We start from the raw sequence: 11,102 nt of genomic DNA, 5'->3' as shown, positions 1-11,102 counted from the left end.
GGTCTGAGCCTTAATGCTAGTATGATTGCTTAACACACACAGGGTAGATTATACCTCTAGTTTAATAGTTCCTCACAACCTATTTTGGTTTCAAGTCAACTGGGCATATTTGATATTCTCAAAAGAAAACTTTGTCCAAAAAGTCCTGTTTGGACAGGATAGAATTTGTAGTTCCCCATTCAGAACTTCCTGTAAGGTTCTTTAGTTACATCTGAAGACTACATAATTGTTTTAAAGTTCTCAACATTTCCTTAAAGGAACATAGAAATCACTTTCCTGTAACATTTGTGCTTTAAATTTCTTCATATCTTTTGCCGTGAAGTCTTTCAACACTTTGAAATTACTAATATTTTGCATTGTTACCCCTGATTGCTTGCAGATAGTCACATGTATAGGCCTTGTGGCTATGCAAGCTTAGGAATTCATGTCCATCACTAAACAGTGTCTTCATACATACCATAATTGAACTTCTCCTTTGAAATCAGCCTTTAACATATTTTTAAAATCTGTACCTTTTGGTACAGGTTTGGCAGAGGGAATAAACAGAGCTGTCAGTTTGAAGATTTTAGATCTTTGTCAACAATATTAAAAAAGTACAGCTTTGAAAAGTCATGTTATGGCTATATGTGCTTGTATATGCTTTCATTCCAAGGTGAAAAGTTACTTTGTAGAAAATATCTCCAGAGAGTCTTGTTTGTGACTGTTGAAGACAACAGCATTGCCTGTATTCTTTTCGGAGCCTTCAGTGAAAATGTATCCCAGACAAGCTGAATATTGAGACACTGAAATTTTTACAGGGTCAAAAGACCATTCGTAGAGACATCAAGTGTGTTCAGTTGTTCTGGAAGTGAAAAAGTCCTACCTTAACAAAGTGAGTACATTCGTTATGTAGTCAAGCTTAGATTGTCCTACAAACAGAAGCCAACTGATCTAAACCAAGACAAGCTGTGGCTCTAAGTATGCTAAACAAAGGAATTGCATCATGAGCCTTGCCAACAGGTCAGGAAGCTTATCCCAAAAATATCATTGTAATGCCTAAATTCTAATGCCCATCAAGCAGTATGACAACCATGTCATGTCATTAACAGTTGTTTGGTATTTTATTTTTTTAAATATCTGCTGGAGAGAAAAGGACAAGAATCACCGTTATGGGTGCAAAAGCATTCCAATTGTTTGTTCTCTTTCAGACTTCCATGAAGCAGGAAAGGGGAATTGTAGAAGTTGCACAATTATGACAGCCAGGGAATCCTCCTCTTGTGTTTCTTCTCTTAGATTCTTCCTTCCCCCTCACTAAGATATTTCAGCCTGCCAGTGGTACTGATGTACTGACTAGTGGTACTGACTAGGGCAACACAAGCTGTTTACTTCTAGTAATTCTTTTGTTGTTGTTGTTGGGTTAGGTAATATGACACCTGACATACTGATACTTTTGAGTTGTAAAATAGAGTAGTAGCAACAGAGGGACCACCCTTAAGGGAAAAATAATTACTATTAATTAATACTAAAGACCTTTTCACCTGATTTTACCCATCTGTAGGTTAGATAGTTAACCTGACCAAGTCACCCTCGACTCCATCTGCAGTCACTAGAGAAGCACACCTACCAAGAGTCACCTGTTTGGTACATTGACAAGAACTTAAGGCAAATACTTCAGATTAAACACTTCATTATTAGCTTGTTATAACAGGCGAGGTGAATCCCACCCATTCCCCCGTCTCTATGCCAATGGATGGCACAGGGCGAAAGAATTGCTCTGCCAACTCCTATCCACAGGTAATGCAACTAGAAGAAAAATACCTAAACTGTCTTTCTTACAGGTGAGAATTCAGTAACACATATTGCCTCAAAGGAACTTAGTTTTTCTAGTATTTCAATTTTGAAAACATCCATACTTCCATAACTTGAACAGCAAACTTTATTACAAAGTTTTTTGCTAAGAAAGCAAGAGACACAAAGTTTTTTTTACAGGGTACTACTTATCAAGTCATTAATAAGACTATTAAGGTACTGAGAGTCAGTCTGTAGACAATACTGTTTTACTAGAATGGAACACTGTTTCTGTTGGCCTGAATGGTTTTACCACCATCAGTCTATTACGCTTTAACACATATTTCAGTCCTACTGAGTTACAAAATCTATTTTGTGGGGTGAAAATTGTCTTAGAATAGGCAGCACATAGGCATGGAGGATCTCTAAAAACAGAATTACTAAACATCCACTACATAGAGCCTAGGGTCAATAGCCATTTACTTTCATAATACAGCAAAAAAACCCCTCACTGGTGCCATCAGACTCATATACTCTGTATTTCTTGCCATTGGTACAAGTACAGTTCTGTTCAGAATGGATTAGAAGTTGTTGATTTCTTCTACAAAATACAGCGTAGGCAGTTTAGGGGAGTTTGACAGCAGCAATGAGGTTGCAGTGTTTTAATAGCAAAGATGCGCTGTTATAATGCTTCAGTATAGTATCTTGTTGCTCTTATTTTATCTGGCAGAACATCAGTCTTTACTTCAGTGATATGACTCCAGAACAGTACATGAACATCAACTGAACTAGGAAGTTGTGTACAAGCTATGGAGCTTTTTACATCATTGTTGTATTCATTTCAGAGGCTGCTAATATCAAGATGTTTACAAGAAATCTAGAAAAAAGCTTTATGTTCTTTGAATTTTAATGTAAACTCTGCTTTTCTGAATCTTACCTCTTGCAGAATTGTTAAATGAGAAGGCAAATCTTAATCAATGAGCAGAATGAATAATGAGAAACACTGCTGACATAGTAGTAGACGATTTTAAAATCAAGTATACTTTTAAGTAATATCATCAGTATCAATTAATTTGTAACTTTTGGTTTATTTCCCTTCTTGAAACCTGTAATTATGCTATGTTAATAGTCTGCAGATACAACTATTGCTGAATTGCAGCAAATATGCTTCATGCCAACTTCTCAGTCTCTTGCAAAGCTCCTTGGCAGTTAGTTTAATACACTTTCATGGTCCACCCTCGAATTCGTTTTATTTAATAATTACTAATAATTCTCCATCTGGCAACAGCACACAAATTTGTGAATATACTTAAAGAAAACATATTACTTACTAACAAAAAATTACTTTTCCAAAGTTACCACTAAAAATACATTTCCCCTTTAGTCTCCATTTCATTGTGGGTCTTCAAGGGAGGAAAAATGGCAGCTGTACCTCAAAAACTATTCATTTTGGAAGTCAGTACAATTTTGCACCGTGACCTTTCTGTAATGACGCTGACTTGGCTGAAGAGGTCACTCGCACACAGCACGGGCAGAGTTCTCCCAGGCTGGATTTCTGCGGGCCGAGGGGCACAGGGGGGAGGTATAGAGCCCTGTAGCTATTGAGCGCTGTTGGGGAGCCCATAGAACAAAAGCCAAGACTCATTCAGTGGTTAAGAGACTGTGCTAACCGTGTAAGGACACAGCAAATACTTGCGTGCTGTTTGGGTGAGACTCCAAAGTCCTATCTCTGAAGCTTGGGGAAAGGAGGGGGTTCTTTCCTTTCGAAGATAAGAAAGCATGCAGAAAAATCTGTAGTGGATTCTAGACTATAACAACATTATTAGGAACTTCTAAACAGTTACATAATATCACGTATGCACATCACTTCCCCTCTTCTGGAGCTGAAAGGGAGTATGGTATATCCTGAATATCCAGTAAATAGCTAATATGCTGCAGTGGAAAGAGACAAGCCTATTTAAAACCACTGATATATTGCAGAGCAAGTGAAGAATGCTTGCCATTTGTTCCACTTTCAGAAACATTTCTGTAAAAAAAAGCAAAACACAGCAAAACACCAGTGCTACAATACTAGTTGACCATTGGTAATCTTTGTTAGTTACTAGTTACTTTGGTAATCTAGTTTTCTAAAGCACTGTACACGGACAACTGTTTCATTAGACTGAATTTCTGATTTGTAATACCTTTGGAAAAAATCTTTGGAGTCTAATCATATGAATTGGAAAGAATTAAATACCTACTGTTTTTGGAAGAAACTGGCCAGAGGAAAAAAGGTGTAAAAGATATTAAACCTTTTGTGAAAACTGCTGAATAGGTAAAAGACAGAAATGGATATTAATGTTATTGCCAAAAGAAGGGCTATAGAACAAGCTGAACAGTTACCTGGTCTGTGAGGCATAAGAGCCAGCCACTTAGCACATGCAAAACTTGCTGAACAGGAGATGCAGGTAGGGGCACAAGCCAGGATTACCACGGTCCTTACATTTGCGCATAGCAATAAAATCTGCAGAAACAAGGCTTCAGTTGTTCCGATTTTTCCCAGACAAGCCAGTTTCAATAACACAGTCGCTGCAAATAATATTTTTGGAACTCTGTGTGGTAAGTGCAATAAAAGTGGAGAGCAATTGGGATTTTCATTTTTTGTCTCAGCTGGAAAGAAAATAACCAGAAGCCATAGTTCCTAAAGTCATGATGAAATAACAATAGTTTAATGGTGACAAGAAAAACGCTGACTAAATTCTTATTTTTCCCAGCAACCAAGAAGTTGTCCAGCCTAGTAATAAGCACAGCTGATATTTAGGCAGAATCAAGCACTAGTGGCCATGAGTTCATTCAAGTGATCTACAGCAGAGCAGGCGGCCTTCAAACGTAACTACTTGGGTATTTCTGACTGTTTAGGGTGTTATTGTTTTCCTATGCATCACATTCTATTCTGGATCCCAATAATCTTTATAACTGGCTTTCTTCCCTTTTCATTCCTGTTTTGGAGCTAAACTTTTAAGTCCTCTACCTATCCAAACTGCAGCTAGAATCCTGCCTTAACCCTTCTTACGAGGCTAAGGATAACAAGGTTGCAGAATCTTATCATAAGCAAGGAAACCATCAAATGTAGTGTAAGGACAAGGTTTATATTTGAAGGTTATGTGACTGAGAAGGCCTCTTAAACTTTAAGTTCCTTGGATATTCATAGCTGTTTCATATAGAAAGTAAAAACTGTAAGTATTATGGTTTGAGTGACAAAACTTGAGATCGAAGCAGCTTTGTTCTACAAGAGTAAAATAAGTAAACTTTGAGAGGAGGACTTATAACTAGAATCTTAGGGTTGAATCCCAAAAGAAAACCATCACTTAAATGTCAAGAACCACTACATTTCCTCAAAATTCGATGCCTAGCTTACTACTTCTACTAGCAGAAAATTAGATATCTAACAACAAAGATTTTGTCACTAGTGAGAACAATTTTAACATTGCTGACCAACCCAGATTTCAGCCCAAGACCTAGCAAAGTATTGGGTAGTTTGAGAAGTTCTAGGGTATGTGTCTTCTAAAGAAGGTCTAAAGCATATAAAATATAAGTTGAAACAGAAATTTTCTATATTACTCTCAAAACCATTATATCAGTCAGTAGCTCTCCTTCAAAGTGCACCAGTAGTACAGTACTTAAAATACGCAAGTTAGCATTGAGCTAGTGAAAGCAAATCCTTGCTGGGAGTGACTTAAAGCTCTTCAGCGTTTGCCTCACTACCTGAGTATTTAATTACTTCTGAGGTCTGCCCTGAGCTGTAAGCTATGATTAAAGTATTTACAGATATTCACCCAGATTCTGTAGCATAACAGGTATTGAAATGTTTTGTGCAAAGTGTATTCTCTTCCTTCTTCAATAGCAAATTGACCAAAAAAAAAAAGTGAGCACTTCCCACGTACTACATGGCAAGAACAGGGCTTCTTTGCTTTAAGGAATCTATTTGCTCTCATTATAACCCTTTTCTTCTCATGTGTTATCTAAATTTCACTGTAACAAGTACCCAAAATCCCCACCTAGAAACATTACTTGTATGTAATCCAGAACTGTTCTTAGAAAATATAGAAACAAATGCAAAGTACAATACTTAAATTTATATTAAAACCCAAACTACCTTGATTTCTACAGCTTCACAATACTCACCAAGTTTTACAGCCTTTAAAAGCTTTGAAGTCTAAAAACATGCAATAAACTGTATCTCCACCAAAGTCTTCCTATAATAAAGGGCCTGATCCCCCAGTACTCTAATCAGGCACAGCTGCAAAGAACATTGGATGTCAGATTAAGTAATGCTTAACACAGATCTACACAGCTGGGTGGAAATCCAGGTGTACAGGACAATAGTGACTGAACTACCTAGACAGCAGTTGGTAGATTTTTAAGTCTTGGGAACATAAAGAGTGTCACAGATGTAGTTTCTGCTTCTTTAGTAGGCCTGATTTCAGGTAGGAAAACTGTGGTTTAGAGGTAGCATTTAGTTTTGTTTCTTAAAGTCTCTCATTGTGTAAATTTTGCAGTTGTAATGAAAACACTAGTGCCTTGGTGGGAGGTACAGGTGTTCTACTAGTTCTATAATGGCAAGGCTTTAATACTACTTATTTTTTATGAAGTATGGGTAGCTATTTATGTATGTGTGTTAACAGAACATAGTTAACAACACATTTGACGATCCTAGGTATCCTTAGTTCAAAAAAATCTATTTCTTCCAACTTTTTTGTATAAGCTCTTTAATAGTCATCTTCAGAACTGTTACTTTTCCATTTGTAAAATCTTAACTATTTAGATTAGAGTTTAGAACCAGGTGATTCAGGTCCTGCCTTTCAAATATTTTCATAAGCTTAAACACATACTTACGTTATTCAAGATGGAAACTTTAGTGAAGCTATTTCATGATGAATTTGTTTACAGTATTTGTTAATTCCATTCTTACTTGCTAGCCCAAGACCGAGGAAGGGCCCAATAACTAAACTTGCTTCTGAACAATGAGGTGCTTCATGTGTCTTAACAACAGACTTTACTGGACTATAAGCATTATAGCAGCTACAGTGACTGCAGAAATACTTTATAAAAGATTAAAAGGATTAGTATGTGCTTGTGACTTGAAAATCATTAACAGCCACATCTATTCTTATACTGTAAAAATCAAATATTTCATTGAGGTTTAATGTAATTCTCACACTATTTCCTATACTTGTGCTTTAAAATGAAGCTCAGTAGTTTTTGAGAGAGGATAGAAATAGGCAACAATTCTGTTGCAGAAACTGAAGTACTACTTTGTTCCAGAGATAGTATTGACTATACAAATGGTTTATTTCCGAATTTTTGCAATTTTTATTATTGAGAATTGTCATTTAGACTTGTCAAAATTCATTACTAATACAGTAATTATAGCGAAGTCCCTCTCTTCTTCTTTTTTTTTTTTTTTTTAACACATCCATTTCCTCATGTGTTTCTCTAGATGCTCTAGCAACTTTACAGCTTTATCAGAGGCCTGCTTGCTTTAGTGGGTCTGTAATACCTTTTATTCAGGTATTGATACTTCTAGGATGAAGTGACATTTTTCATTTTAACTCAAATAAATTAATATACAAAATATTTTAACAACCTTTAAGCACAGCAGTTCTATCATGTTTCACTTTTTCCTTTGGTCTGTTGGTCTACTGGATTTTCTGTTTATTGTGTGTATTTGTTGTGGTCTTACCTTAGTTTAGTTTATTATGAAATACAATATTTTGCAGTAAGAATCAATCTAAAACACTTCCATAACTTATACAATAGTTTCTATTCCATTAATTCACAGTGTTGTTGTAATTGTTTATTGTTATTAATTGTTTATTAAAGAAATAGTGGATTTTTTTATTATGCAACCTTTTGTAAACAAGAAGTGTTTCCAGAGTATTTTGTATTTATTTTTTAAGGGAGATCATTTATGGAGTTAGTTGTTAAACTGCTCCCAAATATAAACATTTTTATTGCAATTTAGCTATAGTCTGACTGGTTTTCTTTATGAAACTATTTTGCCCAATAAACATACTTTTATACAGGAACCTACAATAGTCTTCTACTAATCATTTCAGAGTAGAATCCCGCTAATCTGCCTTCTTACTAGTCTTCTGCAAAGAGAAAGTATTTGTTAAGACTGGAGAAAGATTCTTGCACCTAAGGAGTTCCTTGGGTCAAAAATGTTATCTTTGTAGATTTGGGTGTTTTTCTGGTTATGGAGCATTGAATACCAACTGAAAGTATAAACAGCATGTGTAATATTGCTGACTGTAAATAGAAAAATGTTGTTAGCCCTTTTAATCTGGTAGTACATTCATTTCAGAAATCTGCTCAGCAGTAATGTGTTGTTATTTAGCATTTTATTTGCATTCAAATTAAGACATAATATCTATAGATATGAAAATGATATGTCAACATCCTCAATATTTTTCTATCACAGTAATATTTTTTTCTTACTCTTCCTTATGTCAGTAATCTCTTCTTTACTTTTGCCTTTTTTTCCCCTTCATTTACAAGTCAAAATAATAGCTATTTGCAGTCTTGACTGTGTTATTCTTTTAGCCCTTCTTCCCTTCTCATTTATTTCCTTTTATACTCTTGTTTTATTGGACCATACTATGCCATTCTTATGTCTTGAATTTTGTTTGTTTGCTTTTGCAAATTTGAGATAAGGCCAGTCAGTTTCCAGGCATCCCTGGAGTTTGTTTCCTTCAGAGCAGATCTGGAATGTAACGTTGAAAGTCACCTCAGTGACTTGTGAAACTGCTTCTTAATTCTGTTTGTCTTGGAACAGTGTTCTGGACTAGTGGGCTTTATTGGGGAAGCAAGGGTTTATACCCTAGCACGCATGGTTAAGCTATTGCAGTGGCTGCCTGTAGTAATTTGTGGCCTACAGGTTTTAGGTAGATAACATGCACCTTTCAAATTTCTTTTCCATTCTCCATTCATTTTGTGGCAATGAAAGTCCACACTGCCAGGATTTTCTGTATCCGGGGAAAAACACAGTGGAGTTAAGGCCTATTTAGATCATGTACCCATCTGCTTTAAAAATAGTGTGGCATATCTGAGAAATGCTAGTAGTGCATCAGTTTTCTTAACTTGTAAGTAATAGTCCTTTTACCTCAGAACCACAGAAAGGATGGTGGAAAGAGGGTTCTTTATTATTTGTCATCACGCTACTTAAGACAGCATTTAGGAGACTCTTATAGTGTATGATAACTAAATGTTCTATTTCGATGGGGGTTTTTTTGTCTTGCTTTGTCTAAAGTCGTAGAGTACAGTATTTAAAATTGGTATCTGGAGAGCCAGGCTCTTTCCTAGGTGAAATAGTCTTTACACAGTCCAGATTGTGATAACAGGATAATTTATGAAACTCTTACAAAATAGATTGCTAATTCAAGCATAACTTAGGCTGAGAAGTTGATGTTTTGATTTTGTCATTGATGTTACAAAATTAATATTCAAAGATCTAAAATTGAGAATGTGTGGGTGTGGAGGTGGTGGGGGTGGGGGTGGGTGGCTGGAGGGGATACAGACTGTTTGCTTGTTTGTTTTTTGTAAAAGCCCCAAGTGGGAGCTATAGATCCTGGACACTGGGGTTATTCTTACATTTCATTAATTTCTTGTCTCTGTAGAATAGTTTTGACTACATGATGTATGCATTTCCTCATCTTTGTTATACAGGCTCTGTGCATCACCAGGCTCTCTTTCTTCAGAGCTGTAAGTTTAGTATTTTTCATGAACGCTGAAATATCTTCTGTAGTTTTTTAGAAAATTGTATACTTTCTTTGTGGTTTTACACAAAGGAAAACCACTTTTCCTGAAAATAGGAAGAATAAAGCCTGTTAGGTGCATGAAGGTGGGTGTTATAGGAGGCAATTGTAAAAACAATGGAATAATTGTTGAAACTAGGACTGCTCTTTCAAATTGGATTTAGGAAGAGAATTCCAGCTCAGTTACTTTAGTTTTCTCTGTCTATTTGTGAATACCAATGTCTCTGTCTTGGTATATTTCTGATTACACTACTGAAAGTTTAAAAGAGTCTCAGTTCACTTCTTTATTCTTTTGTTCTGCTTTGTCTACCTCTCAGTAAAAGAATGCAGCTCTAAAGTTCTTGCTAGTGCTCCATAAATAAATCACTTATTAACTAGTATTTACAAAAAGACTCAAAGATTAGATGAAAATGTCATCAAAGTACATTTTAAACTGATTCTATGCTTGATGGTTAATGTAAAAAGCTTAAAAGTAAATTAACAAAAATTAGTCTTCTAAAGTAAGAAAAATGGTGCTGCTATCTGCATAATGAAAAAAAATAAATAAGAACTTTTGCCTTTTATTTACATCGGAATTGAATGAGACTTGGATGAAGTCTAAAATAGCAAGGCACCGCATGTCTTCAGAAAGCTCTTTCACTACACTAGCTTTGTCCATGTTAAACATTTTAGTTTAAAAACTAAGCTTAATTGAAGTAGTTTTAAAATATAGATTTCCAACAAAAGTGCTGCTGAAAGAGGGCCAGAGGCAGTATTCCAAGAGGCTGCTTTTACTTCACATTTCAGCATTTATTTGTATAAATCTTATATACTGTTTCTGGGCCTTTCCAGTATTGTGCAAAGCATCAACAGCCAAGAAGTCTGACAGTGAGGAAATACATTAGCAATCTGCTTGTCATGGACTGATTGAAAGTATTGATCTGTGAAAATTAAAACTAAATCTAGAGGCTAAGTAGAACAGAGGTGGGAACGAACCCACATGTTTTAGGAGTGGACTATTTTATTTGTACTGAAATATGAAGAGAAACGGAGTAGTGAGGCTTTTCATAGAGAGAAGTGTTTGGAGTCAGTAATTCTGGCATCATTACTTATCAATGTTCAACAGGTATGCAGTGCTATTCCAAATCCTATTTAAAATATTATGCTTAATATTCTTTGACATGTTTGCTCATTTGCCTGAAGGCAATACCACATCTTGGATTGTTTAAGTTTCTTAAGGGTAATTACAGCAGTTTAATGATGTTACTTAAACAGGACATACCTTTGTAAGACACAATATGTTGCTTTATAAATATAAATTAGGTAAATACAATTATCACTTTGAAACTTGATGCTTTAAAAATTTTTTCCTAATAAAAAAACTTTGTCATGTCTGAAATATGCTCTGTAAATGCATTCTTGACAATGTGAAAGCTAACTTTAGAGATCTGGATGATGAAATTGAACAAATAGGACTTTACTGCAAACATTCATAGCTGATGACTGAAAATGGTAGACTTCAGTTCACGGGATTAGAGCTGACAGGACTTTGAGGGAGGT

The sequence above is a fragment of the Mycteria americana genome, chromosome 4 (assembly GCF_035582795.1).
Source record: "Mycteria americana isolate JAX WOST 10 ecotype Jacksonville Zoo and Gardens chromosome 4, USCA_MyAme_1.0, whole genome shotgun sequence".
In the NCBI taxonomy this organism is placed as follows: Eukaryota; Metazoa; Chordata; class Aves; order Ciconiiformes; family Ciconiidae; genus Mycteria; species Mycteria americana.
Note: the sequence above shows the minus strand (reverse complement) of the source record.